The following is a 21,609-nucleotide window of genomic DNA, read 5'->3' on the forward strand; positions in this document are numbered from 1 at the left end:
GGGATACCAGTTCGATTTTACACAGAGTACGCGAAGGAACTTGCCCCCCTTCTTGCAGCGGTGTACCGTAGGTCTCTAGAATAGCGTAGCGTTCCAAAGGATTGGAAAAGGGCACAGGTCATCCCCGTTTTCAAGAAGGGATGTCGAACAGATGTGCAGAATTATAGACTTATATCTCTAACGTCTATCACTTGTAGAATTTTGGAATACGTATTGTGTTCGAGTATAATGACTTTTCTGGAGAGTAGAAATTTCCTCTGCAGGAATCAGCACGGGTTTCGAAAAAGACGATCGTGTGAAACCCAGCTCGCGCTATTAGTCCACGAGACTCAGAGGGCCATAGACACGGGTTCCCATGTAGATGCCGTGTTTCTTGACTTCCGCAAAGCGTTCGATACAGTTCCCCACAGTAGTTTAATGAACAAAGTAAGAGCAAATGGACTATGAGACGAATTGTGTGATTGGATTGAAGAGTTCCTAGATAACAGAACGCAGCATGTCATTCTCAATGGAGAGAAGTCTTCCGAAGTAAGAGTGATTTCAGGTGTGCCGCAGGGGAGTGCCATAGGACCGTTGCTATTCACAATACACGTAAATGACATGGTGGATGACATCGGAAGTTCACTGAGGCTTTTTGCAGATGACGCTGTGGTGTATCGAAAGGTTGTAACAATGGAAAATTGTACTGAAATGCAGGAGGATCTGCAGCGAACTGACGCATGGTGCAGGGAATGGCAATTGAATCTCAATGTAGACAAGTGTAATGTGCTGCGAGTACATAGAAAGATAGATCCCTTATCATTTAGCTACAAAATAACAGGTCAGCAACCGGAAGCAGTTAATTCCATAAATTATCTGGAAGTACGCATTAGGAGTGATTTAAAATGGAATGATCATATAAAGTTGATCGTCGGTAAAGCAGATGCCAGACTGAGATTCATTGGAAGAATCCTAAGGAAATGCAATCCGAAAACAAAGGAAGTAGGTTACAGTACGCTTGTTCGTCCACTGCTTGAATACTGCTCAGCAGTGTGGGATCCGTACCAGATAGGGTTGATAGAAGAGATAGAGAAGATCCAACGGAGAGCAGCGCGCTTCGTTACAGGATCATTTAGTAATCGCGAAAACGTTACGGAGATGATAGATAAACTCCAGTGGAAGACTCTGCAGGAGAGACGCTCAGTAGCTCGGTACGGGCTTTTGTTAAAGTTTCGAGAACATACCTTCACCGAAGAGTCAAGCAGTATATTGCTCCCTCCAACGTATATCTCCCGAAGAGACCATGAGGATAAAATCAGAGAGATTAGAGCCCTCACAGAAGCATACCGACAATCCTTCTTTCCACGAACAATACGAGACTGGGATGGAAGGGAGAACCGATAGGGGTACTCAGGGTACCCTCCGCCACACACCGTCAGGTGGCTTGCGGAGTATGGATGTAGATGTAGATGTAGATGTGCCTCAACATTCCGCTTCTTGCTGGAAGCCACACCATGACACTGTCACGGAGCCTGTCTATTAGAGCTGTACTCACAGAACTACTGTAAAATACGTACTCTAGTTGTTAAGTCATTATAATGAGCAAAAAAGTAAATTTAAATTACTGTTACAAACCAATTTAGTGGCTCAGCTTGAGGAAAATAACTGGGATTCTCAATTAACGCACGTTAATACACTTAAAATACGGTATATGTACAGAACATCACCAAAGGGAATAATGACATGAAGATAATGACGGGCAGTAGATACAAATGTACAATAACAAGACAACAGTGTTATAACTATTATTGAACCAACCCATTGGAATTACCTTAAACAGCCTGAGAGGATCAGACTATCATCCGTAAAATTGTCATCGTCACGAATACCATGGCGTCGGGTGACGACACTCTTCAACAATCCATGAGGCTATTGCGTACATCTGTTACGTGGCGCACATGGTGCGTTAATTTTGTCTGCCTGGAACTTTTGCCAGACAGGAACCGGCTTGTTTCTGCACATGGTTATATACTGCCAATGACATCTGCTCTAGGACGCTGTATGAAGACCACCACTAGAATATGCGAATCCTCATGTCCTTTATCAAAACTAGACATGATTGTGTCAATGGGAATTCCACGATTGTTAATTAAATAAAATATGGCGTTTCAGTCTTCGATCGCTATTCTTTATTTTCAATTACCGGTTTCGGGCTAGCTGCCCATCTTCAGATCTGTTAGACAAAGTTAAAAATGTAATTTATAAGAGAGATACAGTTAGTGATAGAAATATCTTAGTTTACAAAAAGAAATTTTGGAACGTATTAAATGCCAACATACCATATATTGTAGTTACAGAGTAACTTGTCCGTACAGAACACTCGGTTCGCTGTCATAAATTTCAATCTGTTAAAACCTTATATCGCAGTTTTTAAGAGTAACCTGATTGGTAACAGTACAAAGTGCCCTCTACCTATCACAATTGTGCATCTGTTATTATCTCACCGTATATATTAATGGCGAATATTCTTTTTAATAAAACAATTTTTAAGGTATTAACATATAAATAATCTTTTTGAGTGGGCCATGAAACGAAAAATTTACACTAATTTAAAATTTCTTTATAAAGAAACATAAAATATAATTAAAATGTAGGTATTCTTTCGAAAATGTGCGTTTCCTCTTCTTTGCTTTGATTGGTGGTGGAGTGGCTTTCCCTACGTCAGAACGCATACAACTCCACGCCGAGTCCTCTTCCGCCGCGCCCAATTCACCTCGCCGCCAGTACGCTGAGGGCCGTTCCGCTGCAGCTGTTTCTTACTGGGGCGTGCTGCTGCATTCAAGAGTAGGCCTAAAACAGGTCTTTAAAAATCTCATAATAATTCCTGTGCATAAAATCACTTTGCTCATTAAGTAGTAGGCCTGGGGTTTTCTTTGATGAGCGTATATTTCAATCTCTTCGAGCACGTTGAGATAGAGACTTTTTGTAGCTTTATGTAGCACCTCCATTTGTTCATTTATATTACTCACTTCATGTCTACTCTCTTTTACATGTGTTCCAAATGCTGTTCGATTGCTATGACTGCAATGTTCCCTGTATCGAATTTCAAAAATCCGCCCTGTTTGTCCTATATAATAACTGTCACATTCAGCACATTTAATCTTATATATTCCGGAATTATTGTATTTCATTTGTTTTGTCGTTGCTGGTTTATGTCTTAGTCTATGTGCCATTTGCCCTTCATTCTGAAATGCCACTGCGATGTTTTTTGGAAAGCATTTAGCAATTCTTTCCGACACACGCCCTTTGTATGTCAGGGTGACAAACTTCTTCTTGACTTTAATTTTCCTAGAATCGCTACAGATACCCGCGGATTCGTTTTTGATCTTGTTAAACATACGTGTAACATCTTGTGTCCAGTATCCATTAGCTGCTGCTACTTGCTTAATAATACCTAGTTCTTTCTGCAAGAATGAAGGGAAAATGGCACATAGACTAAGACATAAACCAGCAACGACAAAACAAATGAAATACAATAATTCCGGAGTATATAAGATTAAATGTGCTGAATGTGTCAGTTATTATATAGGACAAACAGAGCGGATTTTTGAAATTCGATACAGGGAACATTGCAGTCATAGCAATCGAACAGCATTTGGAACACATGTAAAAGAGAGTAGACATGAAGTGAGTAATATAAATGAACAAATGGAGGTACTACATAAAGCTACAAAAAGTCTCTATCTCAACGTGCTCGAAGAGATTGAAATATACGCTTATCAAAGAAAACCCCAGGCCTACTACTTAATGAGCAAAGTGATTTTATGCACAGGAATTATTATGAGATTTTTAAAGACCTGTTTTAGGCCTACTCTTGAATGCAGCAGCACGCCCCAGTAAGAAGCAGCTGCAGCGGAACGGCCCTCAGCGTACTGGCGGCGAGGTGAGTTGGGCGCGGCGGAAGAGGACTCGGCGTAGCGTTGTATACGTTCTGACGTAGGGAAAGCCACTCCACCACCAATCAAAACAAAGAAGAGGAAACGCACATTTTCGAAAGAATACCTACATTTTAATTATATTTTATATTTCTTTATAAAGAAAAAAATGGTTCAAATGGCTCTGAGCACTATGGGACTCAACATCTTAGGTCATAAGTCCCCTAGAACTTAGAGCTACTTAAACCTAACTAACCTAAGGACATCACACACACCCATGCCCGAGGCAGGATTCGAACCTGCGACCGTAGCAGTCCCGCGGTTCCGGACTGCAGCGCCAGAACCGCACGGCCACCGCGGCCGGCCTTTATAAAGAAATTTTAAATTAGTGTAAATTTTTCGTTTCATGGTCCACTCAAAAAGATTATTTATATGTTAATACCTTAAAAATTGTTTTATTAAAAAGAATATTCGCCATTAATATATACGGTGAGATAATAATAGATGCACAATTGTGATAGGTAGAGGGCACTTTTTACCGTTACCAAATCAGGTTACTCTTAAAAACTGCGATATAAGGTTTTAACTGATTGAAATTTACTTTACTTATGACAGCGAACCGAGTGTTCTGTACGGACAAGTTATTCTGTAACTACAATATATGGTATGTTGGCATTTAATACGTTCCAAAATTTCTTTTTGTAAACTAAGATATTTCTATCACTAACTGTATCTCTCTTATTAATTACATTTTTAACTTTGTCAAACAGATCTGAAGATGAGCAGCTAGCCCGAAACCGGTAATTGAAAATAAAGAATAGCGATCGAAGACTGAAACGCCATATTTCCTCATGTCCTTTTTCCACGTCTCTGGGTCTCTCTACAGATACTGAGAAAGTACTGTTTCATGAGGATGTCCCATCGCTAAATTTAACGTTCCTTCACACCTTCGCTTCGTAACATTTATTTTACTCAGTTCACCTACCAAACGTATTGGAATATGCTTTCGTCTTGCAACAAGCACTGTAATCCATTCATAGAGAATACATCTACCTAACTGCCTACGCGCATCATGTGACATTAGTTGTGGAGGAGGAGGAGGGGGAGATCAGTGTTTAACGTCCCGACGACAACGAGGTCATTAGAGACGGAGCGCAAGCTCGGGTGAGGGAAGGATGGGGAAGGAAATCGGCCGTGCCCTTTCAAAGGAACCATCCCGGCATTTGGCTCAAGCGATTTAGGGAAATCACGGAAAACATAAATCAGGATGGCCGGAGACGGGATTGAACCGTCGTCCTCCCGAATGCGAGTCCAGTGTGCTAACCACTGCGCCACCTCGCTCGCTACATTAGTTGTCTAGAGACTAACACTCTCATGAGTATTATTCTACATACGTTTCAAAGAATTCTCAAGTGTGTCAGAGCCTGCTGGAAGGGCAGGATAAAATTCTGTTAGTGGACGTCCCACTATTCAGCTAGAACGTGGAGCAACAACCGTCCATATTTAGTCTCCGAGGTATCTGCCTCATTGCTGGAAGTCTTTTGACACACCAAAGGTGCTTCAATGTTGACAGCTTCAGTCGACATGTCCGCATGCAATTCAAAATATTTCCATCTCTGATCTTTATTAGCGACTGACGTAAGAGAAAATTCAAAACTTGTAAAACTGCTTGAATAATTTTCTTCTTAGAAGCAACAAGGGTTCTCTAGGCGGTGGGCTATCACATACCGAAGCATATAGAACATTGAACGGAATACTAACATGTCGAATTGAATCTAATGCGAAAATTACACGAACGAGCACTGTTGTCGACAAGGGGCTGACAACAGAGTTATTGAGGATCTATCCTCCAAAATTCGATTACTCTATTTCCTTAATATTTACGGCATAATCGAGATTCCGCGTCTGTGTCACAGAGGCAAATTGTGTGAAAATGGTCTTTGTAATATGCTGTATCACCTCAGAACCAGAGTAATTATCGGAAAAAGTTGTTGGTTCAGTAGTAAAACCCCACTACGTTCACGAAACATGTTTCTCTGTCGACCTAACATACAGTGTCTTATCACACAACAATTCTTGTATTGCAATGTCAAAGTAATGAGGGAAAGTCAAACGTTAAATTAGAAGTAGTAAAACTTAGCAAATCTACAAAAATTACGTTAATATTATATCAGATCAACAAGAGTGAAATAACCAAGTTTAGTTTTATTGACGAACTGTACCTTGTGTTAACGTTCGCATCAGAACATCGTTCTAGCAGAAGCTAAAGCAATGCCCGCAGGCAGTGTGATCTCGCTGCATCAGACAGATAGCACGTAGTCCCTATGGTACGCCATGGTGCACACAACAGTCGAAGACACCTGACGATCGGTAGGTTCGTTTCCGAGGAAACGATCCCTAACAGTTGGTTCATGATGGTCAATGGAGTGTGTTGTGACCCGCCTGCGATTCGGCTGCGAATGTTGGACGAGATCTTCCGTAGTTGCAGTCAGTATGCTAAGGTAAGCCTCGTTTCCAGTTCAGCCCAGTATTATGTGCGGGACAACTGTTTATGCCCAGACGTTGAAGGACTTCAGCATTTGATACAATAACGAATGACTTGACGATATCGTTAAAGTGGATATCCAGTAGTTTCTCAGTTTTAGGAGATCGAGATATAATGTGGCGAACGAAACTCGCTTATCATTCAACGATATAACACATTCTCCTGAGGCATAGCGCGATTCGCATCTGCTGAGTGTAAGCACAAGTTGTTTGTGAATGTTGTCATTTACTGCATTTACGGAAGCTTCTCACATCTACGTAAAAGAGAGGCACTCGTTTCCTTAAATTGCGTATTATTAAAGGAGGTACAAACGGCTATACAAGTTAATGAGGGGTAGAAATTTTAAGTTATTTCTGATAGGTTGATGTTAGCTTGAATACTCTTATTTAAACAGTAAAAGCTCAGGAAGATCATTCTTATGGTATGTTAGTTGTCCTCAGAGTAGATTAACAACAAATGTAGTAAGGTCTTTCGTAAGTAGTTGTGTCGCAGTTCACCCAAAACCGTGAAGAAAAATGTGAGACTGTGTAACTGTAAATACATACACACATAATTTTTGAACCAACATGCTCTCTCTCTCTTTCTCTCGCTCTATTTACGTATCTCTCTATACAATTACCCACTCTTTCTTTTCTTTCTGACTGTTTCAGAGGCAATTAACATTTTTAAATTATTTTCTATCACTCTGGAAATTGTATTTCGTAAAATCATGAGTTTATCGATATCGTTACAGTGACCTGTCCATAGATACGACAGTTGCTGGGAAATAAGTTCCACATTCATTGTCTTCGAATATGTGCTTATAATCAGATTGAATGGATGAGTAGTACCTTATTTAAAGTTCATTCATCAATAGCCTACACTGTGCGTTCGGATTATGATTTGTGCTTGCAGTAGAATAGACCTATACCAGTAAATAACTTTACTATTATCAATATGCTATTGAAGTTTGTTTATAGATTTGCCAGGATATTATTTTTAAGCATCCACAGCACCGCAAGAATACAATTTGTATCCTAAAATGAGAACTATTCTTGCTGAACAGTTGAATACTTTGAATGTTATGGAACATTCTGCACGTAATGTAGACTTCAGAAATTTGTTTTATTCCACTGCAAATTGTGAGTATAAATTATTAATTTGTAGTTATATCAGAAAAATTGAAATGAGTGATCTATTACGTAATTTATAGACCTATTCTCGGGGACACGGGCCAGAACGTTTTGAGAAAGAGAGAATATTCAGAAATGTCCTAAATAAAGGACTGGGAAGATACCATTAGTTATTTGTACTATATTTCAACACTCTGGTCCTTCCTCAACATTATCAAGATTCTACTGAGACTATCATTCTTCTACTTATTTGGTAACGCAATATGTATGTTGTTTAGTGTGAACAAACTGATTGGAAATTAAGAAATTTGTGGTAAGGTCTTATGGGACCAAACTCCAAACTAACTTACGCTATGGACAACACACACACTCCCATGCACGAGGGAGGACTCGAGCCTCCGACGGGGGGGAGCCGCACGAACAGAAGGTCCCTCAAACCGTGCGGCTCCCCCGCGCGGCAAACTGGTTACGAAACAAATGGTGAGGGAATATAATTATCGTCATCAGAGGAGTTAATAAACATTACGTTGCATAGTGACATCTGACAACCACAGCCAGCCATGGTGGCCGAGCGGTTCTAGGCACTTCAGTCCGGAACCGCGCGATTGCTACGGTCGCAGGTTCGAATCCTGCCTCGGGCATGGATGTATGTGATGTCCTTAGGTTAGTTAGGTTTAAGTAGTTCTAAGTTCTAGGGGACTGATGACCTCAGATGTTAAGTCCCATAGTGCTCAGAGCCATTTGAACCATTTTATTGACAGCCACAAAACTGTCCCACTCATACAAAGTAACGTGGTAATTTGCACCTAGTTACATGTCATGTGACGCTGACGTGACATAAAGTATTTTCCGTCTGCAAAAAATGATCCAGTCAAGTATATCACACGTTTCTACAATTCTAAGAGAAATGAACTGTCATATAGCTGTGAAAATTCTGTTTGGTATCTGAGGAAGATGAGACGTGCAGTGAGGTAAAATGAAAGTAAGAGTGATAAATAAATTTTACATCAGTGTCATAACTCTAGAAAGATGATGGGTTCAAAATGGTTCAAATGGCTCTGAGCACTATGGGACTCAACTGCTGAGGTCATTAGTCCCCTAGAACTTAGAACTAGTTAAACCTAACTAACCTAAGGACATCACAAACATCCATGCCCAAGGCAGGATTCAAACCTGCGACCGTAGCGGTCTTGCAGTTCCAGGCTGCAGCGCCTTTAACCGCACGGCCACTTCGGCTGGCAAAGATGATGGGTTTAAGACGGCGTGATAATGAGGCTGTGGAGAAACTCTGTTGTGAATAATGCGAGACAGAGGACAGTGGACCATTTTAAAAGGTGTCTTCGAATCTGGTCGGGGTATTGTGATTCTTCCTTAATAAAAAGAACAACAATAAGTTTATTTTTAGAACAAAAAATTGAATGCTACATTGCACTGTAGAGCAGAACACTAGTGCTTTGAGGTGGGGAGAATAACAATGCTGTAGAGGGTGAGGAATTACTCCATTCAGCGTTTAATTAAGGTGTGACTTGAACAAGCTCCCACTGGAACTAACTCTGTGCGTATTACTATTATTCTTCTCACTGTGATGAAAACAAGTGCAGAGATCGCTGCAGGAGAGTGATAAGTTGGGTGGTGATTCATTATGTTAAAAAGTAGCGTAGTGTCATAAAACGTGTCGCATCGCGCAGCAGGAATAATCGGACTGCAAGTAACAAACTCTTTAGACTGCAGGTTCTAACAAAATGTATGCATATAGCCATACCGTAGCACGCTGATGGCGCGTAGTCGTCACATCATAAAACTTCCCCTTGGCAATGGAATTAAGCTGCTGAACTAAACAGGATGAAGAAAAATTCGCGCACTCAGACTTAGCAGAGCGATTCCTCACATACTGGCAATGCAAAATGTTTGTCACAAAGTTTCGTCTTTCGCATATTTCGGGCATTAAATGGACGTTAAAGATTGGCTATCTCGCAACACTGTAATCACAGTACGGCAACTACCTCTGCCAGAGAAACAAAAGGACCAGTGTTGTGCAGTTGGTGCAGTGGATAGCGTTTTGGTCTAGCATGCAGAAGATCGAGGGTTCGAATCTGGGTCGAGGCTTACTTGATTTCATTTGCTGAAAGTAGTCTGCGTGGTACGGTATCTCGCGCCTTAATTGTCGTACAGACATTGCAGAGCATCTTCTACAAAACACTGTCAGTTACATATTATGTGCGGTTAAAGGCGCTGCAGTCTGGAACCGCAAGACCGCTACGGTCGCGGGTTCGAATCCTGCCTCGGGCATGGATGTTTGTGATGTCCTTAGGTTAGTTAGGTTTAACTAGTTCTAAGTTCTAGGGGACAAATGACCTCAGCAGTTGAGTCCCATAGTGCTCAGAACCATTTGAATCATTTTTTACATAGTATGAACACAGAAATGGAACGACATCTTTTTCATTGGTCAGCCTTTAAAGACTCCTTTTGTACGTCTTGGACGCGAAATGTTGCACGTCACTGCATCTACTAGCTTCCAAACCTGTTTCCTGTATACCCTCCCCCAACTGTCCCGTCGACATTATTTGCAAAGCACGTTGCTACCCCTACTGGTGACATGAAGCGTTAACAAAATGTGATCGACCTGAACTTGGCAATAATAATAGGTGGTATTAATCATTTGACCACTGGACGAGGGCACACACAACAAGTCTGGAGTCTAGTAGATGCAGTGGTGTGAAATAATTCGCGTCCAAGACATGCAAAAGTTTCTTTAAAATCTGACCAATGAAAACGAATGTATTTCCATTTACGAGTTAGTAGCACATAACTACAAATGTTTTGTAGAAGAGCCACTGTAATCGCTGTATGACGGTGAAGACGCCAGGTACCGTACCTCGCAAACTACTTTTAGCAAATAAAACCAAATAAGCCTCAACACAGAATCGAACCCTCGACCTCCTGCATGCTAACCCAAAACGCTATACCCTCCACCAAATGCACAGCACTGCTCTTCCATTACTGAGAGACGTAGTTACCTTACACGAGATTACAGTGTTGCCAGATAGCCAGTCTTTAACGTGCATTTACTGCTCGAAATATGCGCAGGACGAAATGTTGTGACAGACATTTTTGTATTGCTAGTTCGTGAGGAGTCGCGCTGCGAAGTCAGAGTACGTAAATTTTCCTTCACCCTGTGTAAAATGCTTACACAGACAATTTGTGACACTTAAGGTACATATTCAATCAATAATAAGTAATTGAAGCTCACAAATAAGATTAATATTCTCAATTAGCTTGAAGACGTGAATGTGACGTTCTTAGATGTATTGAGACAGAAGAAGAAGTATGTTCAAACATGAAATCTAAGGAACATCTTTTTTTTCATATAAAAGAAGAACGAAAAGCTTCCATTGATTCTAATATATTGAGACCAGGGAAATACACATGTCTGTGCGTAATAATTAAGCGACAAAATTAATTTATTGCAAAAACAGATGGTCAACATGGGCCTATGTGTAGATGCTTGAAACTCGAAACAGTAGAAGATAGTAAAAAAAATCGCACGTGATTTATGAGTACCGGAAATGTCATTTCTTCAACTGTCGCATTTCTCCTTGTCCAGGTGCGGAGATCGAGCAACCCGCGCCATAGCATGGGGCAGGCGACCTAATGCACAGCAAACGCCGGTTGCTGGAGGTGGTCGCTCATGAGGAGGAGTGTGAAGAGCATGGAGAGAAAGGTAAGGAGGTAGACATGGAAACACTGGATTTGTCAGAGAAGAAGCGGCCGGTACAAGACCTGAAGGTAAACGAAAGCGGTACAGGGGAAGAGACTGACGAAGTGAGATGAGGTTCGCCGGCCGCGGTGGCCGTGCGGTTCTAGGCGTTTCAGTCCGGAACCCCGCGACTGCTACGGTCGCAGGTTCGAATCCTGCCTCGGGCATGGATATGTGTGATGTCCTTAGGTTAGTTAGGTTTAAGTCGTTCTAAGTTCTAGGGGACTGATGACCTCAGATGTTAAGTCCCATAGTGCTCAGAGCCATTTTTTTGAGATGAGGTTCAGGTCGTGTTTGCTCGCAGCCACTAGAACACCTGGTTGTTTACGAAAGGGATGCAGAAGAAGAGATTGCCGAGATAACATGTGGTTCAGGTCTTGTTCGCTGGCTACTGAAATTGTTTTGCATACGACTCTCATAGAGGTGCTCCAGCATCTTTTACGTGGGCTAGTTGCCAGTCTAGAAATAATTTAATGCAACCATTGGGGAAAATTATGTTTGTGCATCACTGTCATAGTTTAAATGAAGCATAAATTGCCATCGTCTAGCCTAAGGGTATTACATAACCAGAGAGTAAAATCTTATTCCCATTGTTAGTAGGTGAAATGTGGATCCACACACTTAGTACAAATAAATCTCTTCACCCACCTCGATAGCCGGGAGCTCTCAATCGCCACCTTCCAGGACATGGGCAGGTAACCCACACCCGGATCGAAACCACCTCGTGGATTAACGACAATAGCTGGTGACCTGGCCAGCCTGGATGTAGTTTTTAGACGGTTTTCCACATCCAACTAGGTGAATACCGTGTTGGTACCAAACCCCACCTCATTTATATGCTACGCACACACTATGAAAATGTCATCGCACTTGGATATGACATATGCACTAGACACAGACAGTTGGAATACACAAATATTTTCCCAAGTTCAGTAAAGACGTCAGGAAGGGCATCCAGATACCAAATAGCATTATAGCTGCCAAAACCGATATGACCATGTCGATCCCGTAGCTAAGTGGTGAAGGGTGCCAGGAAAAGATTAGTAGGCCATTTCTTCAGTCGTCTTGGGTTGCTGGTTTGAAAATTATGATGATACGTGGATTTCAACTAGTTAATTGGTTCATTGCAGTTCATTTATTAATCAAAGAAAATAATTACTACTTATAGTGACTCAATACAGTGGTGCATAAATTTGAATTTTATTAAAATCAGACATTTCACAGGATAATAAAGTGATTAATGTCAGAGTTAGTTCGTCTACTATACGTACAGTGAATAATTTTAAAATAGAAGGTCAGATTAAACCCATGCAGCCTTAACTGTGTGTTATTATATAGAGTTTCAACAATCAAGTATGTATATTTTTGTTGTCATCGGAATGGTCTTTAATTTGAAAACTGATGTGATGCAGTTCTCCAGATTATTCTGTCGTGTGCAGCCTCTTAATCTTCGGATAACTACTGTAAGATTTGCTAACATGATGTTAACAGTTTACCTTTTTGCAAAAATATCTATAATCAATTGTGGTCGCAGTGTGGCCGAGCGGTTCTAGGCGCGCCAGACTGGAACCGCGCGATCGCTACAGTCGCAGGTTCGAATCCTGTCTCGGGCATGGATGTGTGTCAAGTCCTTAGGTTAGTTAGGTTTAAGTAGTTCTAAGTTCTAGGAGACTGGTGTCCTCAGATGTTAAGTCCCATAGTGCTCAGAGCCATTTGAACCATTTTTTGAATTGTGGTCCACTACTCTCCTTGTCTCTTTTCAAGACACAATTCATTACATTCAAGTGTTCTTGCACGTCCCTTACTGTCTCTGACAGAATTAGAATACCATCGATAAAACTGATTTTTTTTCTGTTACTTGAATTTAAAATCCTTTCCCCAATTTCTCCTTGATTTCCTTCATAGGCTGTTCAATGTATGAAATGGATAACAGATTGTTATAGGCTACAACACCGCCTCATTCCCCATTCAGCCATTGCTTCCCTTTCATGTCCTTCAACTACAGGTTAATTTTTTTATACAAGTTGCAGATAAAGTTTCATTCCTTGTATTTTATCTAATTTATCGTTTCCCTAGTTAAGCGTGCTTCTAGATCCCTGCTTTACTCATCTAGCCATTCCTGCATAGACATTATGTTCTTCCTACCAAACTTATTTTTAGACGCCTCTATTTGCCTTGTTTTATTTGCTCCATTTTCATAGTTTCTCCTTTTCTCAATTAGAGTCAATACGTCGTGTGTTGCACGGGGATTTACACTTGGCTTCGTCTTTTTGTCTATCTGACTCTTTTTCTGCCTTCACGATTTCGTATTTCAAGGCTACTCTCTAGTCTTTTACTGTGTTCTTTACACCTGTTTGAGTTAATTGTTACCTAATGCTCGCTTCCAACCTCTGCTTCTCTCACCCTATCCAGGTTCCACCTCTTTAATATCGTATATTTCTGCAATTTTTTCAGCTCTGATCTACAGTTCATAATAAATAAACTGTGGTCTGTGTCCATAGCGAATTACCACTTTGCATATTATTTCAAAAATAACGCTGACATGTGGCACCATATGATAAACGATATCTTTGGTCATGTCATATTATGCTGTATACGTGAAGTGTTTCGAAGTACAGAGCGAGGTGGCGCAGTGGTTGGCACACTGGACTCGAATTCGGGAAGACGACGGTTCAAACACGCGTCCGGCCGTCCAGATTTAGGTTTTGCGTGGTTTTTCTAAATCACTCCAGGCAAATGCCAGGATAGTTCCTTCGTAAGGGCACGGTCGATTTCCTTCCCCATCATTGACATCATCTGAGCTTGTACTCCGTTTCTAATGACCTCGATGTCGACGGGACGTTAAATCCAATTTTCCTTTCTTCCTTCTTTGTTGTGAAATGTCCGAATAAGTGTGTGCCAAGAGTGAAGTGATGTGCAATTACAGCGTAAATAAATGAATGTTTGCTGACAAGACGGCCTTCCAAATGGACTCCCAGGCCTTTTCTGAAAGTTTTTCACAATATTTCATTTCATTTTCAATTGCTTAATTGTCGAATTTCTAAATTTAACATTTAACCTTCTCACAATAGGAACACACATTTCACACCACCTCGCTAATAATCAGACGTTTTAAGTTGTAGGCTTTGTTGTAAGAATGTGTCCCAAGTTATTATGTGACGCCCTAATCTACTAAACTACGCAGTCTTATATGAATGTTTATTACCCTGCATTCAACTGAATATGCGATCTGACTACAAATGATTAACGAAATAATCACAGACATACATACTTAATAAAAGCGCAACGGTATGAAATATCAATAGCTGTGTATTCCGAAACCCAATAGTAGATAAGCACTCAACAAAAACCTGTCCAAAAGCTATATTGTAGTTCTAGTAGTGAGGAGGAGGAGGAGGAGGAGGGGGAGGAGGAGGAGGGCGTGCTGTTTTTTAGCGTAACAGCTCCTCCTCCTCACGACTTGCACCACGATTGATGACATGTAACGCTCTCCAGGCATTTATCAAATCGAAATGGATTCCACAGGGTACAGCGGGAAGCAACACGCCAAGCCACTCGTGTCCAGTCATTCACTGCTCAGTGGCTTTACTCTTTACACAACCTTAAGTATTGTTTAGCACTGAATACAGAAAATGTGTGGCTTATGAGGAACTTCCCGAACATTGTGTCCCATTCTTTTTAAATTCCCTACGCACACTCATTGTGCTGCTAATAGTATGTGGAACTCACCAGGAATTCCTTCCGCTGATTTCAGAAAAAAATTTTATAACCACTATCTGAAGTGTGTGGGGCGGCGGGTGGAATAATTGCTTATAAAATGTTCCTATTATTTATTTATTGCTGTTTGCCGTTCTCAACACTGGCTCTCTAACTACAATATTGGCAACCAGAAAGTGATTAGCAAAATGTGAAGCCTGTAATTAGAATTCCTAGTGCCCACTTCATCTGAGAAATACATTTATAGCTACAGCTTATAGCTCTGAGGAATTAGGAGATTGTCTGGGATTCATAATTAAAAAACCATTCTCTCTAAAATGTTCACTATATTCTGAAAGTCACAGACCAAAAAGAATCCACACAATCCAACTACCAGAGCAGTTCAGAGTCTAATGCGCTGATGCAACTATAACTGTTCAAATTAAATGTTTAAGTGAATGCTCGCCATAATTTGATGATAATGTTCATCAAACACCACACTAAATAATGGTAGAATGTCTGTCCCGCGGCGGCACGTGAAAATACGACATACGCCAACTGAAGGTAGATCATTAATGTCATCCCAGAATTAACACTTCACTCGAAAACGATTTCATGGTTACGCGTATCCCGAGTAACTTATTACGGCATCCGAGGCTGTTTATATCAACGATACCGACGCGACGCGACGCGACTCCCGGCACAGGTGGTGCGCTAATCAGTGTCTGGAGAGAACTGGGACCTTCCTTCCTCACGCAGCGTTCTTACATATAAATCCGCGGTGCGGACCGCTAAGGGAACGCCTGATCAAATCAGCTCTCCCGACTAGCCGCTGGGCTAGTAATGCACCACTTCAAGTTATCGAATAAATCATTACTTCCTTTGCTGATGGCCGATGAAGCTCTCAATTTAAATGTGCATTCAGCACACATGTAAGTAATCATAATAAAAGTCTGACGTGGCTAAGTCAAATATTTTGGGCGAGATAATTAATTTAATTACACTACACGCAGTAGACGAGCTCCGAACCCGCCCATTGGAGATACGCTATCGCTATAGTTTTATAGTTATTCAGTTGAAACTTCTCACATCTTTATGATTATAGAGGATCTACCTTCCACTTAAATTTAAACATCCTAGCTTTATTTATTCGCCTACTTAATCTATCTTGCTTCCTTAATTTTTAAGACAAAAACCAGAAAATCATGAATTGCAACTAAAATTTTAATTTGTGAGATCCAGAATACTGTTTCTACTAAATTATTATGCAAAAGGAATCTAAATATAATTTTTTTAGTTTCTAGCTCTATTCTGTTGCGTCAATGATTTTCACAGAAAAACGTCCAAATTTCGAAAATGGTTAAACTTATTGAAGTGATATTCAACACATATTGATTTAGTATTACTCCTGACATGCTAGAAACGTTTCAGATTATTTACTTGATTTTTAAAGTATTGGGCAACATTTATGACGTCAGAGCTAGTTACAGTGGACTAGGCTGGCACACAATGGAAAGACTGATGTGAATTTTATACGGCGTGAGTAGGCTGCTTCCCTACAAGTGGTCAATTAACCCTGTCTGTCAGTGTAGGAGGTTTGCTTGATTGTTCCTTCGTGTTTCCACTACACAGTCACATCACCAGGTTTCGATACGGGCAGGTTTAGAAAGGTTGAAATACGACTGATGAATGTGTTGCTCAAGTGACATCCAATGGCTGGTCCACGTTCGAAGTCATTGAGTTCTGCTGACCGAATCGTCCTGCTGTTACTGCTTGTTTACTGACAACACAGCACTCCCCGGCTCTCCCCGCCTCTCGTGATATCCAGTGGTCAACCCTCCTAAAGCCGCCCGTGTCGAAAATAGGTGATGATGTTTCTTAAGTCAGGTAAATCTGTTGGTAGCGGAGGCACATACACATGACCTTTTATGAACCCCCAAAAGTTAAAAATTGCATGGGATTAGATAGGGTGAACGTGGAGGCCGTGCGAAACAAGCCCTGTCACTCGGTCCTTTGCGGCCAATCCAGCAGTCGGGTACAAAGTCGTTTAACCAACTGCATAATGTGTTGTGCCGGCGGAACGGAGCACCATCTTGCTGCCAGATAACGTTGTGTGGTTTATCTTCTTCCAATTGAGGAAAAATCCATAGTTCTAGCACTTCGAGATAAGAAAGACCAGTTGCAGCTGCTTCACAGAAAAAGTAAAGTCCATAAACTACTGTCTAACATATGGCACAAAAAAACATTCAATTTCGATATGGCAGAAAAAACATTCAATTTAGGGGAAATTCAATGCAACTGTTGGGACTGATGACCCCAGATGCGCATATTATTTATGTTGACATTTCCGCTCAGGTGAAACGTAGATTCCTTACTGAGGACGGCACGATCGAGAAAATCTTCATCGCCGCGTAGCAACATTTCGGTTCCAGAGCTGGCACGTAAAACACAGCCAGCTCTTTACTCGCACGAAGTGCTGAGTGCTATGGACAAGGAATGTCAAGCTGATTCCGTATTTATGGATTTCCGGAAGTCTTTTGACACTACTACACAAGCAGCTTGTAGTGAAATTGCGTGCCTATGCAATATCGTCTCAGTAATGTGACAGGATTTGTGATTTCCTGTCAGAGAGATAACAGTTCGTAGTAACTAAGGGAAAGTCATAGAGTAAAACAGAAATGATTACTGGCGTTCCCAAAGGTAATGTTATAGGCCCTCAGCTGTTCCTTATCTATACAAAAGATTGGGGGACAATCTAAGCACCCGTCTTAGGTTGTTTGCAGAGGGAGCTGTCGTTTATCGACTAGTAAAGTCATCAGAAGATCAAAACAGAATTCAAAACGATTTAGAAAAGATATATGTATGGTGGGAAAATTGTCAGGTGACCCTAAATAACGAAAAGTGTGAGGTCATCCACATGAGTGTTACAAGGAATCCGTTATATTTCGGTTTCCCGCTATATCACTCAAATCTAAAGACCATAAATTCAGCTGAATACCTAGGAATTACAATTACGAACAACTTAAAATGGAAGGAACACATAGAAAATGGCGTAGGGAAGGCTAACCAAAGACTGCGTTTTATTGGCAGGACACTTAGAAAATGTAACAGATCTACTAAGGAGACTGCCTACACTACGCTTGTCCGTCCTCTTTTAGAATCCTGTTGCACGGTGTGGGAGCCTTACCAGATAGGATTGACGGAGTTCAATGAAGGCCAGTACATCTTATGGCGAAATAGGGGAGAGAGTGTCACTGGAATGATACAGGGTTTGGGGTGGACATCATTAAAACAAAGGCGGTTTTAGTTGCGGCGGAATCTTCTCACGAAATTCCAATCACCAATTTTCTCCTCAGAATGCGAAAATGTTTTGTTGACGCCGACGTACATAAGGAGGAACCATCACCATGATAAAATAAGGGAAATCAGTGCTCGTACGGTAAGATATAGGTGTTCGTCCTTTCCGCGTGCTATACGAGATTGGCATAATAGAGAATTGTGAAGGTAGTTCTATGAACCCTCTTCCAGACACCTAAACGTGATTTGCAGAGTAGATGTAGATGTTGAAAACCATAGTCTGTACGATTTAGAGCTACGTGTACAAACAAACCTCTTCGAGCTGCTCTTTCATTTGGTTATTACACTATTTATCTATTTAATCGTCTGGCTAGGGCCCCCGTCGGGCAGACCGTTCGTCGGGTGCCGGTCTTTCAATTTGACGCCACTTCGGCGACCTGCAGTCGATGATGATGATAAGATGATGATGAGGACAGCACAAGACCCAGTCCCTGGGCGGAGGAAATTCCCCGACCCAGCCGGGAATCGCACCTGGGCCCAGAGGATTGACAAACCGTCACGCTGACCATTCAGCTATCGGGGTCGGAGTCGGACGCTTACTACATTCATATTCAGAAGAAAAGAAAAAAAAAAACAGGACACCTTGAACGACTAGAGATAGGACGTTCATTTATTATATTAGTATGTTCTGCAGAATTGATTAGCATTTCCGTCATCTCGGGCATCATGTGTCCTGTTGCCTCGTAGGCACAGGGTCCGCCATGGGCTTGTGCTACGCGTGGTGGCATCGACGCTCCCCCTATCTGCGACGAACCTAAATGCAGCCATCATTTTCGAACAGGCAGAACCTGGATTCATCCGAAAACACTATTTGATGCCATTACTCTCCCCAGTGACGCCGTTCCAAGCATCACTGCCGTCTAGCATATTTCTGCGCATTACATTCGTCAAAGGTAGGTGGAGAACTAGATAAATCACACGTAACCCATGCCATACTAACGGCGATGGATTGTCACCCATGATAGTGTATTATGTGTTACACTGTTCCACTACTGCGCCAGAGCCGAGGACGGCGCAGGTGCGTCTTGCAATGGCATTCGGATGAGGTGTCGATCTTCTCGGGGGAGGTCTGGGCGGTACGACTCATCATCTTCTACGGTCCTTTGCACACACCCATTGCACTGCCGAAACAATTCGTTCCCGGAAGCAGCAATTTCCCAGATCGATGTATCACATTCTCTCATGCCAGTAATGTCCATCTTTCGAATCCTCTGACACGGTTTGCGCATACATCTCCGAGACATCCGTCACATCTTCTCATGACACGCTGATCCATTACCTTCGGTTTATAGCGAGAACGAGAGCCGCAGGCACGTTTTACCTATAGATGGTGTTGCGCTGTGATATCGATGTTGACCTTTAACTAGCCGACATTGTTCAAATGCTACTCATTTCTGCACATGTCCTGTGAATATGAACCTCCTATCGATCGGCGTTCAAGGTGTTCTGTTTTTCTGAACATGAGTGTATTTATAACTGTAAGTTGAACGTAATAAATGCTGCATATATCTCAAAACCCCAATATTCACTTTTGAAACACACAGTATTAAAACTCTTTACGTATCACTCCCGGTAAGACAAGATTAAACTAACGATAGCTCACAAGTGTTAAGCAATCATTCCATCCACTCTCCACACTTGAATCGAACGGAACGAAACGCTAATAACTGTAACAATGGAACGTACTCTCTGTCATCCACTTTCCAGTGGTTTGCAGATTATAGATGTACTATCATGCCGAAAAGTATCCAAACAACCTGAGCTGCGTTCCACCTGATTTGCACGCAGTCCACATAATGTCTTGCAGGTCCTCTATTCATTTTTAGGTGCAGTCGTTTGACTGCAAAATGGCTACCACAAGTGACCACTAAAGAACAACGCTTTCTATGGCAATAACTTCTGATGTAAGCAAATACCACAATGCAGCAAGTTGGACAGGTTAATTGCCGTATTTTGCAACTGTAATAATAGTCTTATTAAGATTAGACTGAGCGTTTGTTGTTCTACAGCATCTTCAGTGCTCACTATAACAATATAGTTTTCTCTTACAATTTTGTTTGTTATGATCATTAACAGTTCGCATGCTTTACTTATTACTATAAGCAGTTTTTATTCTTTTCATTACTCGCGATTTTTTGCTGTTTATTGCATTCTTTTTCGTCTTCCACGTGTATCTGTTGAGTTTCCACACACAGCACTTTCATTTCACTTAATACTCACATTTCTGTGTCTGCAAGTATCACTGTCCTCTAGCCATTTCACGTGTTTTGCTTTGCTGCCGCGGCATACATTCGTCTTTTGTATGTTGTGGTATTGGTTGGAGCGTCTATCACTCAGTAAATATATCTGCCGAGTGAGGAAAGAGAGAGAGTGAGAGAAATACCTGTGTGTGTGTGTGTGTGTGTGTGTGTGTGTGCAAGGGCGAGAAGAGAGAGAGTCCTTTTTCCTTTCTTTACTGCTGGTGATTATCTTCGTGTGTGTGTGTGTGTGTGTGTGTGTGTGTGTGTGTTAGGATGGGTATGTTGCCTCGTTTATGACATTATTATGTGGTGTTTATGGGGGTTGTTCTTTCTCAGCAACATGTTTTATTAGTTTAAATAGCATCTCATTGCTGATGTATGTCTGGTCATTTATTCTGTGTTTCTCCTCTATTATAAGAACAACCTCCATAATATCACAGACCAGACAATATCCCCATCCTAGATCATCCATCACTGTACCGCAGTAAAGCAGTAACTTACACAGTAGACACACACGCACACAAATACGCACACACACGCACTCCTCACACAAGCACATACACAGATGCGCACACACACACACACACACACACACACACACACGCAGATAATCACTACCACTTAAAAAAAAAGAAAGTTCTCTGTCTCGCTCTCTCACTCTCTCTCTCTCTCTCTTTCTCTCTCTCTCTCTCTCTCTCTCTCTCTCTCTCTCTCTTTCCCTCTCCCTAGTCGGAAAATATAAACACTCACAGAGCGATAGCAGTCGCTTGCACCACTACCAAAAAGAATAAATAGACCAACGCGTCGAGCAAAAGCAAAACAAAACCCCCGAAATGGCCCAAGCACAGTTATATTTATCAACACAGAAATGTGAACACTAAGTACAGTGAATATGCTGTGTGCAAAAACTCAACAGACACACGTGGAAGACGAATAAGAACGCAACAAACAACAAATATCCCAAGTAAAGTAAAGAATAAAAGCAGTT

The sequence above is a fragment of the Schistocerca nitens genome, chromosome 9 (assembly GCF_023898315.1).
Source record: "Schistocerca nitens isolate TAMUIC-IGC-003100 chromosome 9, iqSchNite1.1, whole genome shotgun sequence".
NCBI lineage: Eukaryota > Metazoa > Arthropoda > Insecta > Orthoptera > Acrididae > Schistocerca > Schistocerca nitens.